This window comes from Protomyctophum parallelum (genome assembly GCF_964188405.1).
Source record: "Protomyctophum parallelum genome assembly, chromosome: 7".
Classification (NCBI taxonomy): domain Eukaryota; kingdom Metazoa; phylum Chordata; class Actinopteri; order Myctophiformes; family Myctophidae; genus Protomyctophum; species Protomyctophum parallelum.
The window spans coordinates 27,728,041-27,743,683 of NC_139705.1; the positions used below are offsets into that span (position 1 = coordinate 27,728,041).

General features: G+C 42.6%; 1 protein-coding gene across 1 annotated transcript in view; it reads right to left on the bottom strand.

Annotated features, from left to right (window-relative positions):
* Positions 1-7,571: 7,571 nt before the first annotated feature.
* LOC310861723 (ceramide synthase 5-like) overlaps positions 7,572-15,643 on the bottom strand; it is a 131,072-nt gene continuing 123,000 nt past the window's right edge. The window contains exon 11 of the transcript XR_014569516.1: positions 7,572-7,588. The gene's annotated coding sequence lies outside the window, so the exon portion shown is untranslated. The remainder of the gene's footprint in view (positions 7,589-15,643) is intronic.

Consider the following 15,643-nt stretch of genomic DNA (forward strand, 5'->3'; position numbering starts at 1 on the left):
GTTACACAACACAGCACATGCAGCATGTCACATCAACACAACACAGCACAGCACAACACAACACAACACAACACAACAAACTCTCTCCTTACTGGCATGTGCACTTAAAGGACCACTTCACCACTTTTCAACCTATCTTCATATAAGGTCCTCACTAATAATCATGAAAAAATGGCATAAAACCTCGGTCTGTGTCTCATAGGAGGAGCTGTGGGCAGTTCAGATGGGGAAGTCTTCCATGTGACATCATCGATGGGGAATACAAGCTAATAGAAACTGCAGGCTTTCTAGTCCTGAAAAGTTGCAAGGCGAAAATGGAAGCCATCGTTCTCACGATAATGAAAATCTAAACATTGTTGTACAAAAATCTTGTTTAAAAAAATAAATCTGCCTAATGATGATGTCACTGGAAGACGGTTTCTAAACTGCCCACAGCCCTCCTATGAGACACAGACTGAGTAGGGAAAGATCGTGCCATTTCATCATGATTAAATGAGGACCTATTATATGAAGATAGGTTGAAAAGTGGTGAGGTGGTCCTTTAAGCCTCTCCAATTGATTCAGAATGCCTCGCTTGGTCTTCAACCAGCCACAATTCTCATATGTCTCCCCCCTTCTCCACTCCCTCCATTGGCTCCCGGAGTCCCGGGCGGTCGCTGCCTGCACAGAGTACAAAACTCTGATGCTGGCCTTCAAAGCAACCAAAGGTTTGGCTCCCCCATATCTCGCAAGTCTGATCCGGATCCTACAAAGTATAAACTTTGTAGGATCCGATCACTTTCGAGGCACGCTCAGATCAGCCAACGCAGGGAAGCTGCATGGAAGTAGGCCTACATTCATATCACTAAAAACACCGGGACAACGCTCCACACGTCCCAAACTCGTCTCCCTTTTGGCTCCAAAACTATGGAATGCACTTCCCACAATCAGAACTGCAGACTCACTCCCAATCTTCCGCCGTAGTCTGAAAACCCACCTCTTCAGACGCCATCTTTAATAGCCCGTAGCACTTGCCCTAGCCTCGACGACCTTACAGGCAAAGGCTCAATTTGTGTAATTTAGATAGCATTTTTGTAGACATAGCACTCTATAGTGTATACGCAATTAAGCATCGTTTTATTATATAGATATCTCACTGTTTTTGGTTCTTATAGCTTTGGTATGATTCCTGCATGACTATTGTTGTGTATTTGATGTATCACCATATTTTGTTATTGTTTACTGTAAATCACTCTGGATTAAGAGCGTCTGCTAAATGCCTACATTGTAAACTGTAAACACGGAACAACACAGCACGTACACAACAGAGTAAAAGTTAAAAAACAAATTTTAAGATTAAAACAATAGCAGATGTGTCAAGTATACAAATATGACATTAATTTATGTGAGAACATAAAAAGATATGGGTGAACATGGACAAGGTTTATACCATCCAGATACCATTCTACCGTTATCTTTCAGAGGCCATGCTATCTCAGTGCTCCTTGTAAAGGAGCGATATTACCAAAGCACTCTAACCATTAGAGTGCTTCTTGTGCTTTGACCTCATTTGGTGTTACAACGACACCAATAAAACAGCTGTGACTGTCAGCCTGAGGCGGCAGGGCAGCTGTTTGATCCATTGTGTTGTCATAATTAGAAGAGATGCACAATAAGAGTATGACGATATCATGTGCCAGACAGTCATATTTCATTGACGTTGATGATTACTTAATTGCTAAGTACAGTGTGACGTGACGTCACGTGATTGATGTATCATCTTGTTGCCACACCCGAGTCCGACACCCCGCCCTCCATGCTCTGTTTGTAATTTCAATGTATAAACAGTTACTCATGAGGCCTATATACAAGTAAGACGCGCAAACGCGGGAAGCGAACGCAGCTCGTAAATGGCAAGAACAACAATTAGAATAAATTACATACTTTTTTAAGGTTTTCTTTTTAAAGTTCTCTTTTTTGTTTTTTTTTAAGATTTTATTTTTAAGTTAATTTTTTTAAGTTAAGTGTTTTAAAAGTTTTTTTTTAAGGTAAGTTTTTTTAAGTTTAAGATTTTATTTTTAAGTTAAGTTTTTTGAAGTTAAGTGTTTTTAAAGTTTTTTTTTTAAGTTAAGTTTTTTCTTTTTCATTTTAAGTTAAGTTTTTTTAAGTTAAGTTGTGTGTGTGTGTGTGTGTGTGTGTGTGTGTGTGTGTGTGTGTGTGTGTGTGTGAGTGCGTGCGTGCGTGCGTGCGTGTTGTGTGATACAGCTGCGCCCTCTGGTGGCGGGCGGGTGGTGTAACAGTGGGACAGACACACACACAGACACACACACGGACACACAGACATGATCTGCAGGGTCTCATAGTTAGTGCTCATTGCGTTCGCAATCACTGCGTTCGCAACTAACCTCGCGTCACCATGCAGGCTTCATGATCAGACACAGGGTAAGGCGTGTCTATCCTATAGATTGTTGGTGGGATTCATAATCACGCGTCAAGCGCTGGTGTTGCAACTCTAGATTCAACCCCGTGAGATGGAGGATTACTGATTTAAGCAGTCACACCTGGCCTGAGTCAAACTAGAACTGGACTCAGAGCTGGGTGTGGCTGAGCACCTGTTGTGCATGGACTTGATCAAGGCACAACAGGATAAATCAGCCATCTCCACCTCTGTCCGGACAGTGGAGAGCTATCTGCTTTCCTGTGTAAAGTAATATTATTGTGAATTATTCCCTGAACTGAGAGGAATAAACCAGTCTACTTAAGGAAGCTGCCCTTTGTTGTGTCCTTCTTTGCCCTGGGTGGTGGTGACTAGTCAGTCACAAACCCATTATAAAAACTCTAGTGTTGCAAATTGCGGCTAGGGTTGGTGTAATTGAATTGGGGTGGATAGTTACACATACAAACATATAGGCCTACAGTGTTGGTGTAATTTGGGGTGGATATACAAACAAGCCTAGATAGCTTACAGTGTTGGGCTCAGTTCCAGTGTGGATCACGTTGGGCACATTTATTTGGCCTGGATGCTGGTTTTAAAAAACATGAAAGAGAATCCTCCTTGAATCAAAAAGTTTCCACTTTCCACAGTAGAGCCGACTTCAAACAGCCTCCAATATGCACAGCATACATTGGGAGCAGTGCCATTGGATCCAAAGTATATATATTTTATATATATGTACAAAGCTGAGACCCCCCCCCCACTACCACCACCACCGTCATGTAAATGACGCACACATGTACGCAATTGTCTTGTTCACTTTCAGACATTAAGCCTTATAGCCTATAGATACTGTACTCATATTTATTTTATAGACATTAAGCCTTATAGCCCAGTGGTTTTCAACCAGTGGTCCGGGGACCACCAGTGGTCCTTCAAGTTCAAGTTTATTGGTCATTTAAAATACACACACCTTATACAATGTATTCAGGGTTTTCTTTTTTGACCAAAAGGGAGTGTTTGGCAGAAGCCTCAGCTTATAATGCCAGCCCTTTTAATATTCAAAATAGCTATAAAAAGGAAAAAAAAGACAGAAAAACAAAACATAACAAAAACAAGACAAAACTAAACAAAAACATACAATACAAAGAACAGAAAGTATAATAATAATAGTAATGATAATGGTAATAACATAAAGGAGGAAGGAGTATTTTGGTTATACTTTTATGATATCAATCCACTTTATACTTGTCTATCATATTGTTTTTAAGAGTTTTAAATAAATGTAATGAGCTGATTAACTTTACCTCTTTATTGAGGCTGTTCCATAATGTTACTCCTGTGAATGTTAAAGATCTTTGTTTGCCATTTGTTCGGGTTTTTATTTTTGAATAAATGCATGTACCTCTGAGATTATATCCTGTTTGTCTTATATGAAACATCCCCTGGATGATTATATCCTGTTTGTCTTATATGAAACATCCCCTGGATGCAGTCCGGGAGCATTGATTTTATACATGAGTTGAGCGATTTTAAAGTCTACTAGTTCTCTGAATTTAAGACTGTTTGATTTTATAAATAATGTATTGGTTGGCTCATAGTACTCAGCATTGTGGACAATTCTTATTGCTTTTTTTTTAAGTATGTATATTTGGTTGCTTAATGTTTTATAAGTATTTCCCCAGACTTCAATACAGTATGTAATGTGTGGTATTATTATAGATTGATACAGAATATATAGTGAATCCATGGAAAGAATGGTTTTTGTTTTATGCAGTATTGCGATGGCCCTTGATATTTTTGTTTTTAGTTGGTTTATATGGGAATTCCAGCTTAGCTTATGGTCAATAACTGTTACGGGTGTCAAAAGGTGGCAGAATGTGTTGACGTGTGTCACGACTAACAAACGGCGGAAGTGTTCAAACACTAATTTATTGATTAAATGCTGAACAAAGGCAGGGTAACAAAAACGGGCAGGGTATAAGCAATCCCAAAAACACAACACAAAAATAGGTACGAGCAATTACCGGAGGTATTCACGGCAAGGTCCAGAAGAACAGAGACACAGGTAAGAGCTCCAGGGTAGACAACATAACATTGAATGTATGAACTGACAAAGTGTGAGTGCAAAGAGTCCAGTTATATAAGGGGCAGGCTGATTGTCAAAGTGTTCACAGGTGGGATGATGAGGGGGTTGGAGACAGGTGAGTGAACTGACTGTGTGAGTGGAAGGGAAAGTGGGAGTTGCCAGGTCTGGCAAGGTCTGTGGAGAGACAGATGGACCGGTCGGGAGCCAGACCATAACAGTACCCCCCCCTCAAGGGGCGGATTCCAGACGTCCCACGACCTTGACCAGGAACGAGCAGGGTGGGTGGAGGGGGTCTGGAGGAGGGAGACCGTCATGGCACCAGAGCAGGCGGACGGCCTGGGGGGTGGACCAGGACTGAGCAGGAGACATCTGGTGGGCGGCCTGGGGGTAGAGACGAGACAGAGGAGGCACAGTCTGGAGGGCGGCCGGGAGGCCAGGACGAGAGGGTGGAGGAGTCATCTGGAGGACGGCCAGGAGGCCGAGATGAGTCAGGGATGTCATCAGGAGGCCACTCAGACCCCCAAGACTGCACAGGAGAGGGATCTGGAGAATGACCAGACGGTGCCACCCAGGATGAAGATCTTTGGACCCATGTCGCTGCAGCTGGAGGCGACGCCACAGGGGAGGCTGCCGGCTCTAGACAAGGCTGCAGACAGAGTTGCAGACAAAAAACAAAAACCCTGTCCGCTGCAGGTTCAGACTGGTGATAATAGAGAAAGCTTGGCTCTGCTGGGTTCAATTTTGGGTCAGTTCATTTGTTACGGGTGTCAAAAGGTGGCAGAATGTGTTGAACCCAAAATGCAGAGTCACGACTAACAAACAGCGGAATAGTGTTCAAACACTAATTTATTGACTAAATGCTGAACAAAGGCAGGGTAACAAAAACGGGCAGGGTATAAGCAATCCCAAAAGCACAACACAAAAATAGGTACGAGCAATTACCGGAGGTATTCACGGCAGGGTCCAGAAGAACAGAGACACAGGTAAGAGCTCCAGGGTAGACAACATAACATTGAATGTATGTACTGACAAAGTGTGCAGTTATATAAGGGGCAGGCTGATTGTCAAAGTGTTCACAGGTGGGATGATGAGGGGGTTGGAGACAGGTGAGTGAACTGACTGTGTGAGTGGAAGGGAAAGTGGGAGTTGCCAGGTCTGACAAGGTCTATGGAGAGGTTGCCAGGTCTGGCAAGGTCTGTGGAGAGACAGATGGGGAGGGGGACCGGTCGGGAGCCAGACCATAACAAATAACCATGCCAAGGAATTTATTTTCATAGACTCTCTCTATTTTTACTGTATCTATCATAATTTGTATATTTTGTTCAATTTGACGATTTCCAAATATAATAAACTTAGTTTTATTTAGATTTAATGAGTTTATTTGCATCAAACCATCTTTTTAATGTTTTTAATTCCCTTGGTGGGGTTCCAGGCTGTCCCCAGCTAAATTATGGAGTTGGTAACCAAATGGACCCTTCTAAATCTTAAATGAAACAAAATGGACCCTTATACGGGCCCATTTGGTTTCATTTTACACTCTCAAGAGTTACATTATTGTTAAACATCTGCATTACTTAATTCACAAGAAGTCTAGAGAATGTAGAATATTTGTAATTTTGAACGTTTGCCTGTTATCTGTCGTAATGGTATACCAACATCAATATAGCATGGAATTGTGGACCAAAACAGTAATAAAAAAACAGTAATATTTCCCCCCATATTACTTTGGGGGGGAAAAAATTGCAAATATTACTCAGGATTTGTTGGCTATATACCGTTTGAAAGCATTTCATTTAAAAGGTCAAGGCAGATTGCTTAGGTCAAGAGATTATGTATAATTCATGACTACTGGTATATGTTTGTTCTTTCTTACTGTAAATCGCTCTGGATTAAGAGCATCTGCTAAATGCTACTTATTATTCAAAACAATTGGATTCAGTTCTAAAAGAAGCTGACTAAACAGATTGTGTTGTTGTAGTTGTAGGATGGGGGGCAAAAGTAATATGTAATATAATATGTATTTAATATATTACTCTTGAAGTAATAAGTAGGCTAAGATAATATAACTTTAACACTATAAGTAATACTTCTCTCTTTGACTGAGTATTGCTCAACACTTAAACTTTAATAGTAAAACGGATGTGAGTTGCTCTGTACTTCTTCAGCTCTATTTCCATCTACACGAAATGTCTTCGCCAAAAACTGCCGAGGTACAAGCTCACAACGTGTCACAAAGCTCACAACGCGTCACATCGGCCCAGAACCCCCCAAAAGGGGGTCCCAGAACCCCCCAAAAGGGGGTCCCAGAACCCATACGTTGAGAACCACTGCATTGGAGCAGTCAGTGGTTCTCAAAGTGGGGCCTGGGAACCCCCAGGGGTCCTTTGTGGGGTTCCAGGGGGTCGTATGAGTATAAAGGCTGCTTTGTTGCCTTTGTAGGATCCTGCCGTATTGTTTGTATGACTTTTAAACATGATACACAGAATTCTGGTCAAGTACTAATTATAGCAAGGACCTTTACTGTTATTAGGTATATTATTATTAGATGAATTGTTGATTTTAAGGCTGTTCTAGGTTCATTGTATTTTACACCACTAGAGGGCAGTGTTTAGCTACATTATGATGAACAACGTTCTCTGTATCAGTGGTCCTCAAACCTTTTCATGTCAAGGACCCCCAAAAAGTATTTGTTTCTGAGCTATACAGCCATACATGATTTGTGTCGTTAAAATGTTTCAGAAATATATTAAAAAAAGAAAATATAGACATACACGTTTTTTTTTTGTGAGCTTGTAGATCGGCTATCTTCAATTCGCCGATGTATAGGGTTAAAAGTAGTTGAACTGATTTAGATTAAAATGACTTTGTCTTTCAGTTCTGCTAGATGTCTTCTCCACTATAGTCGCTCCTTAACAATTTAGTCTAACTTGTAGGCCTAGTTGTTGATGAAATTGTATGTAGTCTTAGTTTTAGTCATTATAGCTTAGTTTTTATTTAGATTTTAATCAGTTAGCTTATAGTTTTGATTTGTTTTTTAATATTAAGTTTTCCTCTGCGATGCGACAAGCTGTGGGCTTGTAGATCGGCTATTTTCAGCAAGTGAAATTACAACGGCATCAAAACACATTTTGTTTGACTAAATCAACTGTAGATTTAGTCAAATAAAATCTTATGATATTTAGTCTAAAACTAGACTAACAATAAAACATTCCAGGTAGTCTCTCAAGACAGACTGTTGCCAACAGGGGCCGCTGTTTTCCCAAATATTTGACGATGGGATTCTCAGATTGGTGTCGAAGTGTCCTTGAGCAAGACTCTGAACCCCAGGGGGTGGACTAGGTTTTTCTTTGGACAGGGCAGGCAGGCCAATTGGCGGCAGGCCACCAGGAAAGGTCCGGGCGTGCTGCCATTCTGCCAGTGCCATTATGATAATTTCACTGTAAATAAACCCTCTATCTTGAATCCTTTTGCAGCATCATTCTTGTGAGAGCAACAAAGGGTTGTGTGTAGTCGCTCCTCGATGGAGCGGGCGGTATAGTTTCTGCTATCTGCGTGCTGGTTGTGGTGGGCTGGTTGTGGTGGGCTGCATGGTCTGGGCCAAATTCGGGACGAATTTTTGTCCCAGTCCAGAACTGACAAGGAACTGAAAACACTGGGGCATATAAAGACAAAGACTAACTAGACACAGGTGAACTAAAACACACAATCAACACTGGGATAGGCTAACTAGGCAACAGAACACAGGTGGCTAGGGTTACACTATAATACAGGGAGGTGAGACAAGGCAGGAGACAGCAAACAAGGCAGACAGGAAATCACAGAACACTACTACAAAATAAGGTACAAAACACAAATACAAGTAAAAGTCCCAAAATACAGAGGAGCGTACCGTGACACATACATTAAGCAGGGGCCGCATGCGGCCCGCGGGGAGTAGCACTGGAGTACAGCTTTAGCCTTTTCACCCCAAAAAAGAGCCTGTTTGTGCACGGCTGCACGCGCACCTGCAGCCCATCAAGTATAATTTATGCTTCGTCCCACCGCTCCCGCGATGGTGTCGTGCACGCAGACCTCTACGCTCACATCAGTCGCATCTGCGATGCGATGTGAGCTTGTATATCAGCTGTTCTCTGTGCGCAATACAGTTGGGCTTTGAAGTAGCCTATAAATGTCTCCTAGGGTGCATCTCACTATAGCCAACTCACAAGAGGAGGTTGAATGGACTGAAACCAGCGCTCCCCAAAACAACAGGTTTGGAGATCTGTTGGGAATTGATTAGCCTACATGAAACAAGTGCGCCCAGTCCCAATGTTTGTAAACAAATAATTGGTCTATAGGGCATGTGCACAATTTGGTTGTGAGGGCAGGGCCTTCCAATGTCCGGCCTCTCCAAAAGGAGGGCCAAGCAGTGAAGCAGCTATCAAAGTACTGCAGTTATCAGCAATTATAGGAGATGCTCAATGTGGAACTATAGGCGTTGTTTCCTTTACCCATGATTCATGTCTGCTGGATTCGACATATGTGTACAGAAGAGCCATATAATATAACTCTGTCTATTTCTAATGCTCTGGTGTACAGGGCTTCACATGTCCTGTTGTCCCGGACAAGTAATAAGTCTTTCCGGACAAGTGCATTAAAATTGTAGGTCTACTTGTCCGAAGGACAGGCTAAAAGCGCCTCAAAAGGTTAATGTCAATGTAACCATGTTTTGCCTTGTACTGCAGTATTGGTGTCCTGTTTTATTACCTAAGGTATCCTTGTACTTTTGATTATGCAGACATAAATAAACATTTCACACATGTTTGTGTGTGTGTGAGTGTGTGTGTGTGTGTGTGTGTGTGTGTGTGTGTGTGTGTGTGTGTGTGTGTGTGTGTGTGTGTGTGTGCGTGCGTGCGTGCGTGTGTGCGTGCGTGCTTGCGTGCGTATACAGGTGGCAGATCCATGTGGTAGATCCATGTGTGTCAGGATGAAGCTTCTGGAAGATTATCTAAAGACCTCGGCTGGGCCATGCTATGTTGTGGGTACACACACACACACACACACACACACACACACACACACACACACACGCACACGCACACAATGGATGGATGCATGAAGTTCCAGCTCCTGTGTTCTGTCTTTAGAAGTGCAAATCACAGAGCAGCTCTACTGTACAAACACACACACACACACACACACACACACACACACACACACACACACACAGGAGTGTGAAGTGTGCCTCCGTATGTTCACCAAATTGCGTTTGCTCAGGAGGAGTAGGCCTACGTTTGTCTGCTGAGTCACTCTAGAGATAATCTCTGTGCCTCGAAAATGTAAGAATATTCACATATTCACACAGGGAAAAGCATTCTGTGACTCGGAAACCATTGAACCGGAACTGAGACAATGGAGCTGGTTCTCAAAACTTTTATTTGTTTTTTGGCTTTAGTAGCATTCCAGAAAGCAATTTACCTCAACTGCAATATTTTACGAAGAGAAAGCCATAGCTATACTGTAGCACAATGCTGCATGAATAATAAATCGCTTATAGACTATAACATTACAAAAAAATAAATGGAGGGAAAGTGTTGCAATTATTTGCCCACAATATTTGCACAGATTTATTTAAAACTTGAAACAATTTACAGATCATCAGGTTCACACAAAGGTTGCCAATGTTTATCATTAAACATAACACAATAAGTATTCTACTAACCCTACATCTGAAGACATGTTGAGCCAGGGACCCTCTACAAGAGCATAGATCTTTGTTGTTATATTAGATTAGAGTAACACTTTCTCTCCGTACATTTCCTTCTAGTTGGTAAAGAGCGTTGCACTTCCGTCCCCAACGAGCAGCCCCGAAGAGAATTTCCCATTCATTTTTCCCCATAGACGTTTCAGAAAGTATTCATATAAAGACCTTTAAACAGACAAGTTGACAAATCATGGACCAAACAAATAATTTGAAAAAAGAAAAAAAGGGCAGGGTACGTACAATACTTTTTTGTTGTTTTTCTTCTTTCTAATTATTTGTTTCGCCCACAAAAAATTTGCCTATTGTCATGATTTGTCACCATCCGAGTTGGCTTTATCCAATATCCATGACTTTAAATAAAGAATAACTCTTTCTCTCACCTTCAATTATGAAATGTACCACTTTCAATCTGATGTCCCTATACTTTGTACATGTCATATAGGCCAAAAACCTTTTCAAAATAGCAATAATGGCTGATCTACAAGCTCACGCTGATGTGTTGTGAGCTTGTAGGTTGCTATTTTTTTAATTATGTTTAAACTACGCTGTTCCTTAATGGGCTATACTTCCGGGCCACTTCCCTATACTTCCTTCACAGGTGTTCACGATGATACTAATTAATAACTGTGACTCTGTGAGAGGGTCCATTAGGAACTGTTTGGAATAACGTGTTCCTTCCACACGATACAGATATATATATATATATATATAGATAAGTGGGGAAACTCCCCTGTCAGGTGAAAAGAATCAGCTTGGATGCTCATGTATTGAAGGAAGCATGAGGTCAGTCTGTTGCTCTCCCCAGGTTGGCAGAGGGAGTGTATAGCACCCAGGACTACATTAGACAATTGACACTGTGTGTGTGTGTGTGTGTGTGTGTGTGTGTGTGTGTGTGTGTGTGTGTGTGTGTGTGTGTGTGTGTGTGTGTGTGTGTGTGTGTGTGTGTGGGAGTGTATGTGATGTGTGTGCGTGTGTGTGTGTGTGTTGGGGGAGGGGGGGACAGGAAGCCAGGTCTGTGCGAGCAGAGGTCTTGTTTGTTCTGTCACATAGCGGTGTGTGTGTGTGTGTGTGTGTGTGTGTGTGTGTGTGTGTGTGTGTGTGTGTGTGTGTGTGTGTGTGTGTGTTTGTGTGTGTGTGTGTGTGTGTGTGTGTGTGTGTGTGTGTGTGTGTGTGTGTGTGTGCGCGTGTGTGTGTGTGTGTGTGTGTGTGTGTGTGTGTGTGTGTGTGTGTGTGTGTGTGTGTGTGTGTGTGTGTGTGTGTGTGTGTTCTTTAACATAGCGGTCAACAGTTACAAGTGGCTGTGTGTGACTTTAAACATCCTGTCCTGCAGAGACTTCTATCCATGCAAGATGTTCACTATAGTTTAAATAGTGTGTACTGTAGATCAAGAAGGGTTCCCAGGGTCCCCCCCCCCCCTCCCTCCCGGACAAGCACTTGGAATTGTAAGAGTTGAGGCATTGCATTTAGTTTCACTCGGTCCATCCATCCAGCTTCAACCGCTTATCCGTAGTCAAGTCGCAGGGGCAACAGCTCCACCAGAGTGCAATACCGCCCCTGCTTCTCCAATACACCGGCTGATCTCCTTCTCCGTCCTCCCCTCACTCGTGAAAAAGATTGACATTACCTTCCCTATACTTAACTGCACGATCCATCGCTTTCGCTGCTGAGGAACCATGGCCTCAGATTTGGAGATGCTGATCCTCATTCCAGCTACCGTACACTTGACTGCGAAACGGTTCAGTGAGAGCTGAAGGTGACATAGACATATATAAAGGCGGAGTCTCTGACGTAGTTCACCCAGCGGCCATCTTGCTGAGGGGCTACAGTACAGTATGTTCTATGGAAGCTCAAACAAAAACAGTCATAACTCACTCAAATCTTGACGGATTTACAAACGCGTTGGTTTATTACAAACGTTATCAACGTGGCTATGATTCATGACACTTATCTTGTTTTTTTATATGAACGTCATATAAAAGCATTTAAGTATGCGGACGTCTCTAACGTTTATAACCAACCAAACCGTTTGAAAATCGGTTGAAAATTGGGCAAGTTATGGTTATTTAAAAAGTACAACATGCCCCATATAGACACAATGTTATGCTGCCCCTCGGTAAGATGGCCGCCACGTAGCGACGTAGCTCTCCATTGGCCAACCACGCGGGTGAGCCATCTGGCCTTTCTTATATCTATGGTTGGACCTATAAAGCTCTATATTCTATTCTGATAGTAATCATTGCTAAAGAGTGTGACTAGGGGCCTCCTATACTGTAGGCCTCACCTACAGGTTTCTGGGTGTTTGTTCCAGATGTGTGGTGCATCAAAACACTGCTTCTCCGCGTTTAGTTGTGGTTCTGGGGACAGACAACAGAATTTGGCCCATGCTGGCACACCACAACCAGCGTGCTGATACAGTACTCTACCGAGTTTTCAGGACAAGGCACATACAAATACTTTAAATGAGTAAAATGACCCACCGGCCCATTACGGATCAGCCAACCGGACATACAGTATGTCTGGTATGTTAAGTGGCCAGTCCAGGTCTGCACGACACATGTTGACTACAGGGGATATGAGTTATTACCATTCTGTCTCTATCAGTGACATTCAGTCACATGTTGACTACAGGGCATATGAGCTATGATTCTGTCACTCTCAGGACATAATTCTAACGGCGTTGAGTCTGTTGTGCCTCTCGTGGCTCAAGTCTGTTTTAATGCTGTTTTAACTGTTTTTTCTAAAAAGAAAATCTTATTTTTTTAGCGTCTTGTGTATTTGAAGGGACTATAATAAATAATAATAATAATTAATTTTATTCATATTGCACTTTTCATTCACAAGGAATCCCAGAGTGCTACATGGTTAAAAACATATCTATCATAAAACTAGACCTGTACGTGCCCGTCGGCCACCGGCCTACTTGAGGTTGAGAGCAATGCATCTTGGGAACCTATAATACGCGTTGTCAACTTGTTATAGCACCCGTTTTAACTATCTGTCTGTGTCCCACATGGATATCTCTGTATCTGCCAGTCTGCCTGTGTCTGAAGAGTGCAAACTGACTGTGAAAAGTGGTATGGTTAAGTAATCAATTTGCAGGTGTGGTGTTGCCATGGCAATCAATTGGGGCTGAGGCAGAGGCTGGAAATTGCACAGGTGAGGGGACTTTGGCTCATTAGGCCCACTGACAGAGCCTGTCCAGAGCCTTTTGTGGTGGTTCTGACCGACTCGATACCAGGCACTGCACTCCCTGCGGGGGTGTGGAACACGTGTGTCGAATTTGAAGTCGGTGGGGCGAACGGTTCTCGAGTTACGTGGATTACAACCGTACACACAAACACACACGCACACAGACAAAGACGTGGCGCATTTATAGAATGGTGCATGGCAGCCCTGAGAGCCCTCAGAGTTGTCTTGTGTATTTGAAGGGATTGTTGGCAGCCCTCATAGTTGTCTTGTGGAAGCAAACAGTGGTATAGTATTTGAGCAGCTATAGGCCTCCTCTCACGCCTGTCGCCCATCCATCCTGACGACACTGTGACTGCATAAGGAGGGTGAAAACACAACAGCTACTTTAAAAGGATTTACAAGCAGCCTCAGAATGTGGCCATGTGGTGGCAAGAACAAACACAGACAAACGAAACGGAAGGTCAGCCGAGTACAGGAGCATGCAAACAAACAGCCCCCCCCCCCCCCATGAAGGTACAATATACATATCAGTCAGTGTTGGAAAAGTAATATATTATATTACTAAAAACTAAAACAAAGGCATGTTATTAGGCTACTTTACATATTACTCCCTGTATCTAGTACATGAATAGCCTACTTTACTTTACTTTTTTGTTCTCGTCCCCCGTTATTCCATCATCAGACAGAGCAAAAGTGTTTGCTCTGTCTGGATGGTTTAAGGCCCGCCCCCTTCCACATCCGATACTTCAGTACAGTACAGACAAGTGCGCATCCTTTCCGTATCCGCTCTATAGGGTCTAGTGTTGATTTCGTCGACTAAAACTACCTTTTTCCACTGATGAAAACTAAATGGAACAAACAACAAATAAAAACTAGACTAAAATGTTGAAAATAGCAGATGGTGAAAATAGCAGATCTACAAGCTCACAACGCACAGTTAACAGTCTTTGTATTGAGTTTGTGCTTGAAATGTACTGTAATTCTGCGAACTGTTAATACATATTTCAATCAATCAATCAAAAGCTTGTAGATCGGCTGCCTTTTCTGACACAGCAGTGAGTTGTTGAGGGTCTAACATCAATATGCAGGCGAGAACGGACTATAGAAAAGCACTTCTGCACGCGCACACAGGCACACACGCACGTACACACACATACACGTATACTATGCTTCTCAGTTCTTTCCGTGTGTTTTTTCCATGCAGTACTGTGTTGTTGAAAGCTATACCTCAGCTCTGATGTAAGCAGCGGTGTGTGTGTGTGTGTGTGTGTGTGTGTGTGTGTGTGTGTGTGTGCGTGCGTGCGTGCGTGCGTGCGTGCGTGCGTGCGTGCGTGCGTGCGTGCGTGCGTGCGTGCGTGCGTGTTGTTGAAAGCTCTGTAAGCAGCACTGGAAAATATCTAAGTATTTACTTACTACTATTACTTAGTTTACAACTAATTTTGAGTTACATTTATTTAGTTGACTTGAGTAATAAATTGAGGCATATTATATTGTACGTTTTCCTCCAGTACAATCATTTGACAGAGCTATACTCGTTCATTGTATTTATTTACTTTGGCTATTATGTGAAAATAGCCGATCTACAAGCTCACAACACCTCGCAATCGCAAAAGTTCACTATATCTTTGTGCGACACTCTTGTAGGATGAAGACAGAGCAACACCAACGAACATATAGCATTAATACTTTTACTCAAGTGAATTAAGGGAGTATACATCTTTCCCCCAGTGGGTGTATAGGTTAGTAGTAGGCCTACGTTTAGCAGGTGAATGGAGCCTGTAACAGCTGGGAGTGTGATCATGTGCATGCGTGTGTGTGTGTGCGTGCGTGTGTGTGATGATGTCATTGAAGGAACACTCTGGGTGGGGTTGCCATGCCATACATGGGAGAATAAAGGTGAACTTGTCTTTCATGGAGGCGTGCAGTGAAAGAGCAGGGCTTGGTTCACTGGCCCATGGCTGTAAAAATGAACAATACAGGCTTGTTTATACGGAGCTGTTTATACGGAGCTTCAATCAGGGCCGAGGAAGATGATGTTAAAACTAAACTTTATGCCATGGACAAATACAGTATAATTATGCACAGTATGCAGATAGTATAGCCTCATAACCCCTAACACCTAACCCCTAAACATAACCTCTAAATCAGTGGTTTTCAAGTCCGGGGACCACCAGTTGTCCTTGAGGGGGTTCCAGGTGGTCCCTCTCAA